Source organism: Ictidomys tridecemlineatus, assembly GCF_052094955.1.
Source record: "Ictidomys tridecemlineatus isolate mIctTri1 chromosome 6 unlocalized genomic scaffold, mIctTri1.hap1 SUPER_6_unloc_1, whole genome shotgun sequence".
In the NCBI taxonomy this organism is placed as follows: domain Eukaryota; kingdom Metazoa; phylum Chordata; class Mammalia; order Rodentia; family Sciuridae; genus Ictidomys; species Ictidomys tridecemlineatus.
The window spans coordinates 22,890-41,144 of NW_027520957.1; positions in this window are offsets into that span (position 1 = coordinate 22,890).

The window sequence follows — 18,255 nt, forward strand, 5'->3', positions numbered from 1 at the left end:
GCTTGCCTCCACAGCAGAGTTGACGAGATAACCCACAAATAAACAACGGCCCATCCACGGCAGCACATGGGTAGCCCCCACAGAGAAGGGAGGACAACTTGGCTCCTGGGGCCCTCCAGCCACCAGCCCAGGTCCATCTGCCCCAGGAGCTTCAGGGCAACAGGGCCTAGGAGCATCCTAGAAAGTGAAGCACTCTCTGGAAGGGCCCAGGAGGGCTGTGCACCTCTGGTCTTTCCTGGGCCATGCCCAGTTCTGGAAGCAGCTCTCAGGTGGTCAGCAGGGTCCCACTTCCCAGCCACAGGCAGCCCTCCCCGAGTCGATGGAGGGAGCATCTTCCCGGTGGCCTCCCTCCAGCGTTCTGCAGCAACACAGTGGGCTTTGGTGTGCACATGCTTCTGTCACACCGGGGTCTACCTCTGTGCAGGAACACATTTCGTCCATGCTCCAACATGTCATGGCACTGGGGCCTCTCCACAGAGGTCACCAACCTCCGTGCACATAGTGGGGCCTCCACTACAGGCGGAGGTGAACAGATGGCCATGCCCCGCCCCACAATACACTTTACTGCCCTAGGAGTCCCTTCCTGACTCTTGACATGGGAGCAGAGACAGCAGCATCCTGGGTGAGAGGCCCCTCACAGCTGGGGGAGATCCTTCCCGCCACACTGAACAGACACTGGGGCCCTCACCTGCCCATCAGACGGCCCCCATGCAGGCAGCTGCCCTGGCTGCAGGGACGCCTGTCAGAGTACCCTCCACTTGCTCCTCCTCTGTCTCCTGCCCACCCCTTCTCCATCGTGCACTCCTTGAAGGTCTCCTGCACCATCTTAATGCTTTGGCCTCACCCACATTCTCCATCCCAGGCTGTGACCCACGGGGCCGGGAAAAGCCCACTCTCTGCTGCTCTGGGTCTGAGCATGCCCCACAGTGCAAGTGTGAGAGAAGCCTAGAGCACACAGCAGTGGAGGATACAGCAGACACAGCACACAGGGAACCTGAGATTGTCTTCAGACACACAGCAGCCAGTGCCTGAGGACACACATGGTCCTTACCCCTGACGGTCAGCGTGGCCGTGGTCCTCTCCTGCCCACACACACATGAGTACTTCCCGCCATCCTCCTCAACCAGGCCCTGGATCTGCAGCTCACACACAGCCCCCTCCTGCCTCAGGCTCAATCTGTCCCCGTCTGTGAGGGACTCTGTCCCCTTCCTCCACTCCACGGGGGTCGCCTTGCTCAGCTCGCAACGCAGCATGGCCGTGGCCCCTTCCATGGCCTCCCTACTCCTCAGTCTTCCTACGAAGTGGGGGGGGCAGAGCTGGGGAGGGTCAGAAGACACAGGGCCTCAGGTTCACTGTGATGTTGGGAGACAGCACATGACCAGACAAAGGACAAGACAAGCCAGCAGGGTAACAGGAGAGGCCACAGTGACATCAGGGGACACTGGCCATGGCCACTGGAGTCTCCTAGTTCATGACAGCCCAGGAAGCAGGAAGGACCCTGTGGTCCACAAGAGGAGGTTGACAAAGACGGGAGGGAAAGGGACAAGCTGATGGAGAGTGGGGTCCATACTTGGTACCAAGACACGCCTGCACAGCCACAGTGGTCCTTACCCCTGACGGTCAGAGTGGCCGAGGTCCTCTCCTGCCCACACACACGCGAATACTCCCCAGCATCCTCTTCTGCCAGGCCCTGGATCTGCAGCTCACACACAGCCCCCTCCTGCTTCAGGCTCAGTCTGTCCCCATCTGTGAGGGGCTCTGTTCCCTTCCTCCACTCCATAAGGGCCGCCTAGCTCAGCTCGCAGCGCAGCGTGGCTGTGGACCCTTCCGTGGCCTCCTTATTTCTCAGTTTTCCTATGAACTGGGCAGACAGGGATGAGGGGACCAAAGACACAGAGAACATCACTTTGTTCTGCAGTGGCAAGCAGCCAGTTCAGCTATGTGGTCAGGCAGGCAGGCAGAGGTGCTCACCCTTCACAGAGAGTGTTGCTGAGGTCATCTGGCCCTCGAAGGAGCAGGAATACTTGCCCCCGTCCTGGGGCTGCAGGTCCCGGATGACCAGCTGCAGCATAGCACCCTCATGGCACAGGCCGTACTTGCTGCTGGACCTCAGGACATCTTCCCCGTGGCGCCACTCCACAAGGCAGGTCAGCAGCAGGAGGGCAGCCATGCAGTTCAGGCCACCCACCGACATGGACACCCATGCACCCCAGTCCTTGCCAGCCAGGTAGACTGGGAGCCACAGGCAATGAGCTCACCTTGGACCCTGACAATGGAGCTGCTCCAGGTCCCGCCAGCCTCACACTTATATCGCCTGCCATCCTGCGGGGTGGCACCTGTGATGACCAGCCGGGCACAGCAGCCCTCATAGCTCAGCTGGCACCTGGCAGATGGCCGCAGCATCTTCCCATCCTTGGTCCAGTGCACGGGGGTGTCAGGAGCAGTGGTCTCACACGTGAGGGTCAAGTCCTCGCCTTCTGTGACTGTGGCATCTGTGAGCTCCCGGGAAAAGATGCTCGGCTTCACTGGAGGAAGAGAAAGGAGCCAAGGGTCCCTGGGGCTGTGGTGTTACTGCAAGAGAGGCTCCTGCTGCAGATGGTCATCATCTTGTCCATGTCTGCCGCTGCCTCGGGCTGCAGCCACAGACGGGAATGCTGAGGGGACAGGGTGGGCTCTGCATGGCTCTTGCCCTGGCAGGGAGCAGGCCAACTTGAGACATGCTGACCAGGATTCTGAGCATTACCGAGGGGCGTTCATCCCAAATAGCACCAGTGCACACACCTGCCTTCCTAGGATCCCCATGCTGAGGACATCTAGTCTCACGTCACCATGAGTCTGCACCCAAGCTCAGACATGACTCAGCTGCCACCTGAGCTATTCCCCACCCTCCTCAAAGCTGTACCCTGAGCAGCATGAACAGTATGACATCCCCACCCCAAATGGCCCTGGCCTTGAGGTACAAAACCTACCAGTGACCCGAAGGGTGGCCGAGGTCCTCTGGTCACCTGCCTCAAAGTAGATAGTACCCGAGTCCTTGAGTGCCAGCTGCCGCAGGGTGAGCATATGGTACCCCCCAGGCTGGACCACGATTTCATTGAGTTCATTGGCATGCAAGGGTGTCTCATCCAGGAACCAGCGCACAGGCCCGTGGTCAGCAGGGGCAACACGGCAGCAGAATGTGGCTGAGGAGCCCTCGTGCACTTCCATGTCCTGCAGTTCCTCCGTGATGAGCACCCTCTGCCCTGCAGGGCACAGACAGCCATCAGGGCCTGCTGCTCAGGGAAGTCTGGCTCTCTCCAGACCCAAGGAGGGCTCCCAGCAGCAAGCAAGTGACTGGTTAGCCAGTCAGGGTTGACAACAGGATGCACATGGGAGCTGAACAGTGCAGAACAGTCTGTCGCAGGGTGACTTCTGAGTCCCAGTCCCATCTCCCAGCTCAGGTCTGCAAGGCTCTGGACACCATTCAGCCATCCCCAGAAGACAGACCCAGAAATAACTTCTAGCAAACTTGGCCCTGGATACCATCCCAGGATGCCAGGGCCAGGTGAAGGATGGTCAGGAGGGCTGGGACACACTTGTCCTGATGCTGGTGGTACATCCTGCAACCCCAGGCCACCACAGACCCTTTTAGTTCCAATTTACTTGTCTGCAAAGCAAGAAAAATGGTGGCTCTCACCCAGTACACCAGATACAAACAAGCCCTCAGAACCACTGTGAAAGGCCATGATCCAGGAGGAATGCTCCTTGAGACCCTGGCAAAACCAGAGCTGGAAGTTTCCCCAGGGAAGGCTCCACCTGCCCATCTCAGATGAGCACATTCTCAACACCTCCCAGTCCTACACCTCACACCCAGCAGCTCAGGAGCAGAAGTCGCTTGGTTCTTTCAGACCACCGCACTGCAGACCAGACCTCTGACAGAACACCTGCGCAGCAGTGGCCTCCACCTATGCAGAAGCCAGCACCTGCATGGGGTCTCCAAGGCCACCAACTCTGGACCTGACTCTCTCCCTTCTGTGCCCTAAAGCCTTCCCCTGGCCTTAGCTTCCTTGGCACACACTTAGTTTACCATAGCCCTGCAACACTCCACTCTTCCGAGTGACATCATTATTCTTTGGAGAATCTCCCTCCACGTGTTTAGACATCTACTGTCACAGGCACACTAACAGCTCCACCCTGGGAACACCTGGGCTCCCTGCTGTCAGCATCAGGGTCAGGATGCCCCTCTGGTGGGCGGGGAGAGGGAAAAAGGTGTGCAGGCCCAGAGCAGAGTGCGCCTGAGCCCAGAAGGAACATGCAGCAGGCAAGAATAGCTCCAGGGAAAGAAGCCATCGACTCACCCACAGAAAGGCACAGGGAGCACCCCAGAGGCCCCAAGCTCATCCCCTCTACCTCAGAGATGGAGAGGCTGGGAAGGCCAAGCACAGCCTATAGGGTCAGTTTCAATAAGGCCCACCTGAGCCCCCGAGGTGCTGAAAGCCAGGGCACACGTGAGCACTGTGGCTGCACCAGCCACTCACCTTGCACCAGGAGCCGGGCCTGGGACTGGGCCTGCCCAATGTCACAGGTGTAGGTGTCACTGTTCATCTTCTCCAGGGTGCGGATGGTGAGCTGCAGGGCCAAGCCTTCCTGGCTCAACATGTGCTTCCCAGAGGCCTGTAGCTCCTTGAGGTCCTTGCACCATGTCACGGTGGATGCCGGGAGCTCCGTCTTGCACTTGAACACAGCTGTGCCCTTCTCCTCCACCTGCAGGTCAACCAGCTCCTCTGTAAGCCTGTTGGCCTTTTCTGGAAGAGAAGACAGAAGAGGTGAGTGTAAAGCTTGCATACATCCCAGGCCAGCCTTGTCCCTTCTGCCGGCCATGGAAGCAGAGCCCTGAGAGAGACCTCCCCTGATCTGAGGCAGGGGTCCTGGGCATGCCAAGGGAGAGCTGCTGTGGGGCCGTGTGGGCACTCACCATCCACATGGAGTCTGGCTGTGCTCTTGGAAGCGTCCGTCTCACACGTGTATGTGCCAGAGTCCTTGATGACCAGCACAGCCCGCGTGCCTTCGTGGAGCAGCTTGTACTTCTGACTCTCACGGATGGCCTTCCCATCCTTCAGCCAGTGCACAGGGGTGCCTGACCTCGACAGTTCACAAGTGAGCAACATGTCCTCTCCCAATGTGGCCTGCTGGTCTTCTAGAGGCTTCATGATGTCCACTGGCCTCTCTGAAGGGAACAAAAGTATCTACCCAGGAAGCACAGACATACTCAGCCAGGGGCAGGGGCAGGGGTGGGCATTGGGAGCGTCCATTTCAAGACCAACACCACAGAGCCCAGACCCCAGGCCCCAGGAGCCTCCAACACTGACTTGCCAGGAGCCCTGGCCACCAGGAGAAAGCACCCAGCACAGCAGTGCTCAGGCCACTCCTGAGACCCAACACTGAGCCTGCAATGTGCACCAGGCATGTACACCAAGAGCACAGGTCCAGACCGCTGGGAACCTCCCAGCAAAGCATAGACCCTGTGGCCCCGGCTCAACAGTCGCGGGATGGTAGGGTGAGCCATGTGCATTAGGAACCCCAGCCAGGAGAGCAGTCAGATTAAGACCCAAACCCTGGGCCTGGCCCAGGGACACTAGCTCAGAGTGACCCCCTCAGAGGGCCAGAATCTCTCCCAGGTACAGAAGGTGCCTCTATGCCCCCACATCCTTTCAAGGAAAGCTCACTGAGGACTGGGGTCAGTCCCTCAACTACTCCTGACCACCTGGAGAGGGTCTCAGGCTCAGCAGCCTGGGGGCCTCTGGTGACAAGTCCCCAGCTGGATTCATCACACTCACCTTTTACGACAAGTAGGCCTTAGAGGTGAGACCCCGCACAGAGAAGACCACTTCCCCAGCATCGTTGAGCGCAGCTTCTTGGATGGTCAGGGTGTATTTGTGGCCCTGGCATGCTGCCCGGAAGTGGCCAGAGCTGCCCACTGTCTTCCCACCAACAGTCCACATGGCCAGGTCGCCTGCGCTCTCGTGGGACATGACGCACTCGAAGCTGCAGCTGTCCCCCTCCAGCACCTCCACCGTCTTCAGCCTTTTGGTGATGCCCACGTGCAGGTCTGCAAGACACAGAGACTCCTCAGGCCAGAGTCAGACACCGGCAGCACTGCCGATGCAAGACCCCAGGCAGGGCTGGCCCCAGCAGGTGGGCTGACCCCCTGCCCCCAGGCCCAGGACCTATGCAGGGTACAATCACCAAATCATGATGGACCCTTGGCCTGGGGCTGGCCATGTCCTGGTGCCTGTGTAGCCAGTGGCTATGAGCTCCAAAGAAGGGGAAGCAAGGACCACCCACATTTCCCACCACTCACAAACCCCAAGGGAAAAAGGACAGGAGCCCCAGGAGAAGAGCCTTCAGACAGCATGAGCCCCACTCTGTGACAAATAATCCACCTCCCTCTCCTTTTCTGTCTCATCAGAAACCACCAAGGCCAACCTGGGCCAGCAGCCACAATGTCAGTAATTAGTGGGCCTGCCAACCACACACCCTGGAAACAGAATATGTTAGAGACTGAGCTCAGGATGACCAGACGCTGAACCTGGATAGGAGGTGCTGGCCCTGCAGTTGGAACCCAACCCTGGCTGAAAAGGATGCACTCAAAAGACCCAAGAGTTCAGGGTCCAGGGTTGGGTCTGGCTCCTTAAGAAGGGAAGTGCATGCCATCTGTGTGAAGCTGCCCTCACTGCATGACCAGGCTTTGCCCTTGGCCAGGGAGCCCTTCGTAGGCAGGCCCTGCCCGGACCCTGAATTCTTGGTTTCTGCTCAGAAATCTGCTCCTGCAGCCCAAAGCAATGTCTCTGCCGACCTCAGCCCCCAGGCATATCCAGAGAGTCTCCCATCCCCCTGCCTGTCCACTCTGGGACCTCACAGGACCTCCGCAAACACCAGCCACTGTGGGAGCTCCTGACTTCTCCTGGTTCTGCAAAGCAGCCCCGGGGTCTTGGAGAGCAGAATGGGCCTCTTGGGATGCAGGAAGACCACCATGTGCTGACCCTTCCCACACCTCACCTCGGCCAGCCCTTGGCCACGCACCATGCACGCTGACCCGGGCCCGGGTCTCCTCACTGCCCACATGGCAGGTGTACAGGCCAGGATCCTCGTGGCTCAGGTCATGCACCACGAGGCCTCGTGTGCCCGCTGTGTGCAGGAAGTCGTACTTGTTGCTGGGACCAAGTTCCACGCCATCTTTGCGCCAAACCACACGGGCCTCGGGGTCTGACACTTCACACTGCAGGGCCAGCGTGCCACACTCCTCCACAGACACATCGTCCAGTGCTTTCAGGAACACCACTGGCTTGGCTGCAGGGAAGATGGGGCTGGTGAGGGAAGCCTGATACCTGTTCATGAACGGAGGGGACCCGTAGACCCCACAAGCACAGCTCACCTCGGACAACCAGGCAGGCAGTAGTGGACACCTTGGGGGAGTTGGCGCACACGGTGCCTGCATCAGCCCGCCGGACGCTCTTCAGCACCAGTGTGTGGCGGTGGCCCTCGTGGCTGATCTCGTGGAAGCTGTCATTGTACAGGGGTGCGCCATTGAGCGACCACTCCACCTCTTCATCCTCGTGGGACAGCTCGCACAAGAAGCACACCCGCTCCTCCTCGGTGGCCTCAGCATCCTGCAGCGGCTGCGTCACTGCCACATCCCGAGCTAGAAGGCACACACGGGGCCTTAGTGCTGCCCACGGCCACAGCCCACCCCAGGCCCTCCCATGGCCTGCCCACCTCATGTCCTACCTTCCACAGTGATCTCAGCACTGCTCTGAGCATTGCCTGCCTGGCACCGGTAGGTGCCAGCGTCAGCAGAGGTGAGCGGAAGAATGCGCAGCTCTGCCATCTGGCCCTCCAGCGTCATCTTGTATTTGTCTGACGGGGCCAGCGGTGTGTCCTCCTTATACCACTGCACGGCCTTAAGGGCTGGCCTGAAGTCACAGGACAGGACCACCGACTGCAGCTCACGCCCGGCCTTGGGCTCCAGTGACCGGGTTAGCACCACCGGGATGTCTACAGGGGAATAAGGCAGGGCTGTGGGGCCACAGGACTGGGTGCCCTGGGTCTGAGCTATATTCTTCTATAGTCTTCTACCCACACCACTGAGTCCACGTTCTGCCCTGCACATCATGACTTGCCCCTCCTCTCCTGCCCCACTCTCCTCCACATGCCCCTCCCTGTCCCCAAGATACCCCGCACCCCACACACCTACCCATGTATGCCCTGGCCCCACACATCCTGCTCTGCCCTGCACCAGCGCTTGCACCCTGCTCTGCAGGCCTCTGACCACTGGTTCCCAACCCTGCACCAGCTTCAGCCAAAATCTCACATGCCCTGATCCTTCCCCCAACAAACCACTGAGCTGTGTCCACCTACCACCCCGGGCCCAGGTACCACAAGCACCGTGGTGTGCCCAGCCCTTACATATCTCCTGACCACCTTGTCCTGTGTATCCCCACACACCCCACCTTGTGAGCCCAGGCCATAACTACCCACCATCTGAGCCAGGCCCACTGGAGGCCCTGAGTCATGCCCACCTCAGCTTACCTGAGACAACCAGGTGGGCAGAGGAGCGGGACTTGCCAATGGTGAAGTGCACAGGCCCAGTCATAGTGGAGCAGGTCCTCCGCAGGGTCAGCCGGTGCACCGTTCCCTCCTGCTCCAGGCCCACATTCGCCCCTGCCTGCAGCACAGTCTTGCCCAGAAGCCAATTGGGTGGCCTCACGGAGGGAATGGAAGTCTCACACTCGAACCAGGCATGTGCAGGCTCCATCACGGTCACATCCTGCAGGCCCCGTATGATGGTGATGGACTGCTCTGTGGGAGAGGAGGTAGTCACGGTAGACCTGGAGGCTGGACCTGTCCACCCCCACAAGCTCTGAGGTCCTTCCTGAACACAAACCTTCCCCACAGTGACACCCCGAGTCTTCACATCCCCCAGGTTGCTCCTCCCTCTGCACCCAAATCTTCCTGTGTCCACATCCAGCTGCCTGGATGTCCCCAGTCGGGCCACCTCCAGGACTTTCAGCACAGATCTTAGAAACCACAGCCACCCCCAAGAACCTGAGAGTTGCCGCTGGCCTGGAACACACCTTCTACAAAGAACTGGGCACTGGTCTTGACATCGCCAGCATCGCATGTGTAAGAATCCTCGTCCTCTGGCTACACGACATTGATGACCAGCTTGCGGTAGAGGACATCGCTGACCATCTCATACTTGGGTCCAGGCTGCAGCTCCTTGCCACCATTAAACCACCGCACCTGTGCACTGGCCCTGGACACCTGGCATTCGAGCACTCCGCGGTGCTTCTCCTGGCAATCTTGTCCCTCAGTGGGCGGAGGAGGGTCACTGGCAACTCTGCGGTGTGTGGCCAGTGGGTTCAGGGCCCAACCATGAGCACTTTGGCAACAGGCTCTCCCAGCAGGGCTGCTGAAGGACTGGATGCTGTCCCCAACAGCCTGTGCACTTACACCTGAGGCAGCAGGGGCCAGACTGTCCCCATCCAGGCTGGTCTAGGACCAGCTGTGTACCACAGACCACTGGCACCATGGTCTTGCCCCCCACCATGCCTCACACATCACACCTGATGTGTACCCTGAATGTGCATGTCCAGCTCCACACACCACAGTCCCAGTGCCCAAGGCCCATCCCAAATGCCCTCATCCTGCACTCACCCCCACCCACAACCTCAGACCCTCCCACCTCTCCTGCCCTGGCAGGCCACATTGCCACCTGCTGGAGTGCACACCCTCCTCTCAGTGATGGCTGCAACCCAAGGAGGGAGAGTTCACTGAGACCCTGAGTCCTCACACCCCCCAGGTTGCTCCTCCCTCTGGGACCACATCTTCCTGTGAAAGATGTGACACTCCCGTTCCTCCTCCTGACCACTGCTGTCCCAGTCCCAGCAAGCGGTCTGGTCTGGGATGGCGGGGCTATCACATACCCCGTACACCCCTACACCCCAGTCCCCCCCTCTCCACACTCCACTCACCTTTCACTCGGAGGTGGGCTCGCGATTCTGTGTTTTCTGCTACAAATTTGATCTCCCCTGCATCTTCTGCCAGAACCCTCCAGTAGATGAGAGTGTATGTCCTTCCTAGAGACAAAAGCCCCCAGCCCTGGAATGAAGGGAGCAGCCTGGGGGCGGGTCTACCCCACCTGCAGCCAGCCTGCCCCACACGTACCTTCCTGGCGAATACACACAGTGTCACTGGGCCGCAGCTTAATGCCCTCTTGGAACCTCTGGCCAGGCACCTCGTCATGGGAGACTTCACAGGAGAAACTGGCACCTTCCTTCTCCATCACCTCCACGTCCTCCAGGGGCCGCACAATCTGGACACTTCGGCCTGAGGAGGGAGCAAGACTCACCCATGCCTGCAGGTACAGTGGCCATCCTGGTGCTCCCACCCAGGGCTCCAGTTTGCTGAATGCTAAGGGCACAGTCAGCCAAGCATCTGGCTGCAGGCTGCAGGTGCGCAAGGAGGTACTCACTACCCTAGGCCCTGTCCTTTCCACCTGTCCAAGCCTCACCTTGCACCTTCAGAGAAGCAGAGCTCTGAGCTTCACCAGTGTCACACACATAGATGCCCTGGTCCCCCATCTCACACCGGTAGATGATGAGGCTTCTGCAGGTACCCTGGGCCACTATGCCGATGGTCTTGCCTGACCGTAGCTCCACACCATCCTGTGGAACCAAGAGGCCTGGTCAGGCACTGGTGGAGGGCAGCTGCCACTGATGAGAGGCAGGGAGGGCATAAAGGAGTGAAAGAGAAGCACCTTCAGCCAGCGCACATCAACGCTGGGACAGGACAGCTCACACTCCAGGGTCACTTTCTCTTTCTGGGTAGCCACCATGTCCTGCAGTGGGCAGCTGAAGCTCACAGGCAGCTCTGGGAAGACAGGAGGAAGGTGATCAATGGTCTAGAAGGTGCTTCCCAGGCGGGTGATAGGGAGTTCTAGCTGTCTCAAGTCACACATCCTGGTCCTCAATGTCCCCATTGCCTCCCAGGCCACCTTGGGGAAGGAGGCAGGCCTCTCTGGAGTAAGTCCTGCTACCTCCCCCCACTCACCAGTGACCACCAGCCGGGCAGACGTGTGCACACCCTCTGCCTTGAAGGCCACTGGCCCACTGTCCTGTGGCTGCAGCTCCGAGAGTGTAAGAATGTGCGTGGCCCCGTGCGCAGCCACATGGCACCTAGGCCCTGGCTGCATCCGCAGTCCATCACGTGTCCAGGTACCCTCCACTTCGGCATGCGACAGCTCCACCTCCATAGTAGCTGTGCCCTGTTCTCTTGCCTTCACTGCCTGCAAGCCCCAAACCAACTGGACCTGGCGCACTGTGGAGATGCAGGAGAGGCTCCAGTGGTCCGCTGTACCCAGAGCCCTGCCTTTCCACCAGCCAGCATTGGGACCCCAGGGAAGGCACAGCCAGCTTCTCCAGGAGGTGCTAGAGGTGAGCAGAGGCCAGCAGCCATCAGCCCACACCCCAGGACCTGCCCTTCGGGAGAAGGTGGCGCCCCGCCCCTCCCGACACCCCACCCCTCCCGAGGCCCCAGGCCTGAGCCAGCACAGCGCCACTCACTTTCCACAGTGAGCTTGGCCTGGGTCTAGTGTCTTGCAGCCAAAAAAGCCACGGTGGGTGAAGCCCATGCTGCGCAGCACCAGGCAATGGCGTGTGCCCTCCGCCTGGATCTCCACATTCTCCCCCGGCACCAAGACTGCGGCGTTCCAGGTCCACTTTACCTCGGGCCACTGACGCCTCAGCTCCGCTTCCAGCGTCACAGAGGTCCGCTCCTCCACGGTCTGCGGCTCCAGCTTCTTCTTGAACAGCACAGGCGCCTCTGGGATGGCGCAAGAGCCAAGGTCATCCTAGAAACCCAGGGCCAGCCCACCCATAACCCAGATGGCCGCACTGCCCCCACCAGGTCCCTACGTTGCCCAGCCTCCCAGCTTGGAACAACCGTGCCATGCCCTAGTGCCTGGAACAACCAAGTGTGGCCTAAGACCAGCAGTATCTGGTCTCCAGCAAATGGGTGGTGCCCATCAGAGCCACTAGAATCCCTGCACTTTACTACAACCAAGAACATGTGCTTGTGTAAAGGAATGAAAAGCAGACTCCAGAGGGTTTCCCCACCCCATGATGCTCTGTGAGTGCCCCAGTGCATTTGTCTCCATCACTCCCTCACTTAGGAACCTGCCATGGCTCCCACTTTATTTCAGGTGAAGTTCTGGCTCTCAAAGCTTTCCCCATCTCCTGCCTCTGCCTCTACCAGCTGCCAGCCTCACTCCCTTCACCTTCCCATCGCCAGATCAGCTGGGCCCCGACTCCTCCAGGAAGTCTCCCTTGAGTGCTTCACCCTTGGTTGGCCCTTCCCCACCAGATGCATCTGCAGGATGGTACCTTTCCTTCTAGGGAGAAGGCACCCAGCTCCTCATGTTACCCAAGTCAGTTCCATCTCCTGGTAGACAGGTTCTGTGTCCCCTGAGGTCAGCCAGACTTGCTGGCTGTAGGAACAATACAGCTCCTTGGAACCAGCCTGCAGGGGAGTCTGTGGCAGGGAGCTGCTTGCCCCACAGGTCCCTTTCTCAAGCTCACTTCTGATCCGGAGGGCAGCTGAAGAGGCGGCGCCCTCAGACTCCAGTGTGACCTGGCCCGCATCCTCCATTGCCACACTAGAGATGGTCAGGCTGCGGCTGGCACCACTCTGCAATATGAGGAACTTCTCACTGGGCTGCAGCTGGATGCCGTCTCGGTGCCACGTGACCACTGCATCGCTGGGGGACACCATACACTGAAAGGTGGCCTCGCAGCCCTCCTCTGCAACCACTGTGCTCAGCCCAGATGTGAGCTTGACCATGCGGGGCACTGCAGGGGAAGGTCTGCTTGAGGAGGTAGGAGTGTCTCTGTGAAGATCCCCACCCCTTGCTCACCTTCTCAGGGAAGTTGCTGAAAGGGGGCCCACTGCCCTATCCCCTTACCATCCCCCCCTTACCATCTCCAGCTTACACCCCCCACCCCAGCTAGCATACCACGGACACTGAGCTGGGCGCTGGTGCGGTCATCATGGCTCTCACAAACATTCTCTCCTGCGTCTTCCCCACGCAGGCCCGACACTGTGAGCAAGCGGAGGGTGCCCTCGGCGGCCATCTGGAAGCGCTTGCCCGCCTGCAGCTGCGTGCTCCCACAGTACCACACCACCTCCACCTGTGGTGGGCTCAGCTCACAGGCCAGGGTCACTGTGCCATCCAGATCCCCTGTGATGGACTCCAGAGGCCTAGAGAACTTGGCAACCACCTCTGCAAGCACAAGGGGATGTCCGTCAGCTACCTTGTGTACCCCAAGCTCCACGAGGCTCTGCTATGTGTGGGTGCAGCAGGCCCAGTGATCCTGGAGGAGCTCACCTTCCACCTGCACTGGGAAGTCCTGACTCTCCGTGCCCACCCGGCAACTGTAGACTGCACTGTCAAGCACCTGGGCTCCTCTGACTGTCAGGGTGTGCCTGTCCCCCAGGCTGGTGGCCTGGTGCCGCTTGCTGCGCCGAATCTCCACACCATCCTTGAGCCAAGTCACTGCCGCCACAGAGGGTGTGGCCAACGTGGCTGTCAGGACGATGTCCTCATGTTCCCTGATCACCAGAGGCTCCTTGCGTCCAGATCTCTCCAGGGCTTGGGACTCAGGTGCTGGCTCTGGGGGAGGTCAGTTGACATGAAGGTGTAGGACTCTCCACACTAGCCCTAACCACTGCTTCTATCGGGCTAGCACCTAAGGGCCACCATTTAGGGTGCTCAGTGTCATACAGGATGGCCAGAAGAAGTTGCTACCAGGTTGGGGGCCACCAGCTCTTTACCCAAGGTCCTGCCCTTCAGAGAGAAATCCACCCACAAATGAATACCACAGGGAGAAAGGGCAGCTAGCAGTCCAGATCAGGCCTCCCCCAACTGTGGGGAGGGTGGCATCCTCAAAGGCAGCCCAAGGAAACTCTGTGGGTGTCAAACCCCAAGAGCAGAGACTGACTTTGGGCACTAGAGAGAGCACCAGAGCAGAGAGGGCCAGGGAGGCCAAGAAGGCCCTCCAATCCTGCCCTTGGAGCACTCGGATAGAGCATTGGTTGCAGAGTCAGTGGCTGGTGGGTGAGTGGTCAGGAGCACAGTCAAGGACAGAGACTGCTACAGTAAGAAGTCTGGTGTGAGATGCTCTGCATCAACACTGCTGGAATTCTTTGGGAGGGTGTCAGCCTGGAGGGACACTCCTGCTAGCCTTTCTGACAGAGGTACTGTGTGTTCAATAGATGCCAAGCCCACAGAGTGTGGAGAGGACCACGTGGGAGGGTGGGACTATGGAGGAAAGGGAAGGGGGCTGCGAATGAGACTGAGGTGCAGTGGGCAGGGTGCCATCCCACAGTGCCCGCCTCAGAAGAGCTGGACTGTCAGGACGCCCAGGATCAAGACAAGAGCCAGGATCTGCAGAGGACATTGGGGCCAAGACTTCTGACACCCAGGCTGGAATCCCAGCATGCAGGGGGCCTTAGCCTAGACGGAGACTCCAGCTGGGGAGAAGCTCTTTTCACCAACTCTGGGCCCTAACAGCTTCCTGCACCTCCTGTGCCCCAGCCTCAATCACAGGAATTATGATAGGGTTATGGTGGACAGGTACAGGAACCTGGGCAGGAGACCCAGTAATGTGCGGAAATGACTAGGTGCTCTGACCCCAAGGACTTTCTAGCACCTGGAAGCTCTAGGAAGTGGTCCCTCAAGGGCCCCAATATGCACAAGGCCAGAGAGCCCTGCAGGTAAATACTGATTGCCCCAATTGGTCAGGCAAGCATCCATCCTGACCAGCCCTGGCAGGATGTCACCCACCTGTGACGTCCAGGTGGAAGGAGACCCTCTGGCCACCGGCCTCGCAGCTGTACTCCCCAGTGTCCGCCTTGCCCGCCTGCTGCACCACCAGCTGTCGCCTGAAGCCAGAGGCCTCCAGGCGTACCTGGGAGCTCTGGCTCAGCTTCTTTCCATCCTTGTACCATGTCACCTCAGTTTGGGCCTGGGCCACCTCGCAGCTTAGAGTGGCACTAGCCCCGGGCCTCGGTCTTCACCTCACTGCGTGCCAGCTGCTCTTTGGCAAACACCACCTTAGGCTCTGGGTACAGAAGGGAGGGACACAGGTCAGGGACTCAAGGAAGCCACCTTGAGAAAGACATCTGGCTAGACAACTAAGGACAGACGCTCTGCAGGCCACACTAGCTCATGCCCTGGAGAAGCCCTATCACCCTCAGCACAAGGAACCACAGTGTGTGACACAGCCCCCTCCCCTGCTGCATGGGGCTGTTCCATGTGGGGACTCTCTGACAGATTCCTGCATAGGCTCCTCCCTGGGGACACGGCACCCCCTTGTCAATGACCAGGAATAGTCTCCCCAGGACCATGCAGGGCATGAGCTCTGGGCAAGGCCCTGGCAGAGCCCAGTTCCTCCTGATCTGAGCATGTTGGCAGCTCCTCTGAAGCCTGAGCAACTCCTGTTAGCCACCAGTGTGTACTCATCCTGGGTGTCAGTCCACAGTTTCCACTCCAGGCCTAGTAGCATTGTCCTCTTCCCTTCACTTTCAGCTTCTTTGTATAATGAATGCCTGAGATCTGACCACTACTATGATGTGAACGTCTTCCCATCTTTCCACAGTGCCTAGATTCTTCTGATGAGTCAGTGCATTTAGTTCTAATGTGGTCAAATATGTTGACCTCGCTCTTGTGGTGAGTGCATTTGGGTTCTATGCAGGAAAGCTTTCCTTCCTGAGGTCCTTAAGAAGTACACACCATCATCTCAGATGTTTATGGTTTGACTTTTGCACTGAATTCTCCAACCCATCTTGAACTTACCCTATAAGCTGTGAGTTACTGGTCTAATTCTTTCAAGTGGTTAAATGTTCAAAGCTCCATTTGTCAAAGTAAGGCAGGAGACACTTAGGCAAATAGAAATCTGGATCTCATAGAATGGGGTCCCACCACCCCAGATTCAAACCCTAGGCTACAGCTGATGGCTTGGGTTCTATTTTGTTTTGGCTCCTAACTGGAAGACTCTGCTCGCGCTTGGAGCCCACATTTCCTGCTGTTCCCCCAGGTTTCTTGATGACCTCAACATAGGTCAATGCCAAGGAGCTGCTTTGAACCTAGGCAATTCTTCTGTTTTAAAGAATGAGAACAAGACACATTCAAGTTAACAAACACATTACCCCATCCCACTGTTGGAATAAGAAGTTAAAATTGCACACTCTGAATTGACTCATAGGAAGACAACAGTCAAGTGAACTCTCCAGTCAAAGGTTAATTCCTCATCAAAACAGTATAAAGACTCCTGGACAGAAGACTGCTGGACAGAGGGTCCCCACAGTGCCCTTGGGGATCCTTCCATGCTGTGGGAGTTGGCCTTGCTTCTGATAAATCTGCTACCGAGCTCTCACCCAGCATTGTGTGCATACTTCGTTTTCAGGTTGTGGGACAGGAACCCTTCCGTGCTCACACGACCCTGTGTTACAGAAGAGCCATCCTTTCTTCACACGTGTGCAGAGTGGGAAAAGGTAATGCAGACCGGGTACTGGGACTCCACCTCTGCACAAGTCTGTGTGTGAGCTCACCTCTGCACTTCATCCCAAAACACACTTGCTTAGATGTTGACTGGGACTGAGCATCCCTGATCCTTCCACATATTTCTGTCCATTTATGTATATCTTTGTCATCTCTCAAAAAAGCACACAGGGTCTCTGATGTCTTTTATCAGGCTTGAAATTACTAACAGCACTTTTGAAGCTCTTTCAGATCTTTCATGGGGTCGTTTTCAAATCACTTATCGCTAGTGTGCTGTGACACACTTACTTTATATTGTTTTTATATATGGCACTTGAATGTCTCAGATCTTACTGAGCCAGTGGTTTAGCTTTTGGACAAATCATACCATCTGTAACCTTCACTTCTTCCTGATTTCACGCCTCTCGTTTCCTCTCCTCTCTAACCATGCTATGCACTGTGGCTTCACCTGTGACAGCTGCTGCCTTGAGAGGCTCCTGATCTCAGAGACACTCTCAGGGTTTCCCTTTGTGAATTTTGTACAAAACTATTTACTAAATTGAGAAAGAGCCTTCTACTTACATCTTTGTGCACTGCCTTACAAATCTTAAGACAAAAGAATTTTATAGCATGATTGAGGATACATTTTGTCAAACATTTCTGCGCAATTTACAGTGTCAAATTTTTATCAAATACTTTATTCTACACTTATATTGATGAACTACATTTTTTCAATCAGAAATGATAATGCTTCATGTTGATTTCCTGATATTTGTACTGTTAAGCAGACGTGTATCCCTGGATGAAGAATTGCATTAGCATTCTGATTCTCTTAATGTATTGCTGAATTCAGCCTGCTAAATCTTTGTTCAGTTGATACTGACAACAGATTGACCTAAAATATGAATTCCTTCTATTTTTTTGGTTTGGTGTTAGTACCAATGTTACTACTTCTGTAAGTCAGACTTAAAAGTGCACCCCTTTCTGTTCTCTACAAGAACCTCCCTGGATACAGGAGAGTTCACTTCCAGCACATGTGGGGACTTCTCCACTGGAGCCACTTGGCTTCTACTGCCCCTTGAAAAGCCGCTTTCCTCCTGGCTCCACTGTTAACAGCCCTGAGAACTATGTAAGCTCTCTATTTCTTCTTGGGTCAGTTTTTATTTAGTCTTTAAGAAACTGGATAATTTATCAAAACTTTTCAAATCTGGTTGCATAAAATAATGAATATGCTTATTAAAATAATGTATCAGAAATAGATATTACAGGGTTTGGTATGTAGACCAAATATGGGTTGAGAATCCCTTTTCCAAAATGCCTGGGCCAGAAGTGCTTTGGATTACAGATTAAAAAAAAAAAAAGATTTCTAGATCTTTGCAGACAAATGTTGAGCTTTCTTGGGGATGAGACCCAATGCTAACCACAAAATTCATTTAAGTTTCATGAAGACCTTAAACACTGAGCCTGAAGGTGATTATACAGTGTTTTTAATAATTTTGTATATGAAGTGAAGCTGTGCAATGTGGAGCCCATGACTTGTGGTGTCATGTCAGCACAAAGCCTCTGCCTTGGGAGCATCTGGGGTTGCAGGTTGGGGATGCTATGTGGTATCCCTGTGGACCATGCCCACACTGACAGGAAGCTCAACTCTCCTAACAAGCAGGCTCCATGAATCAGCA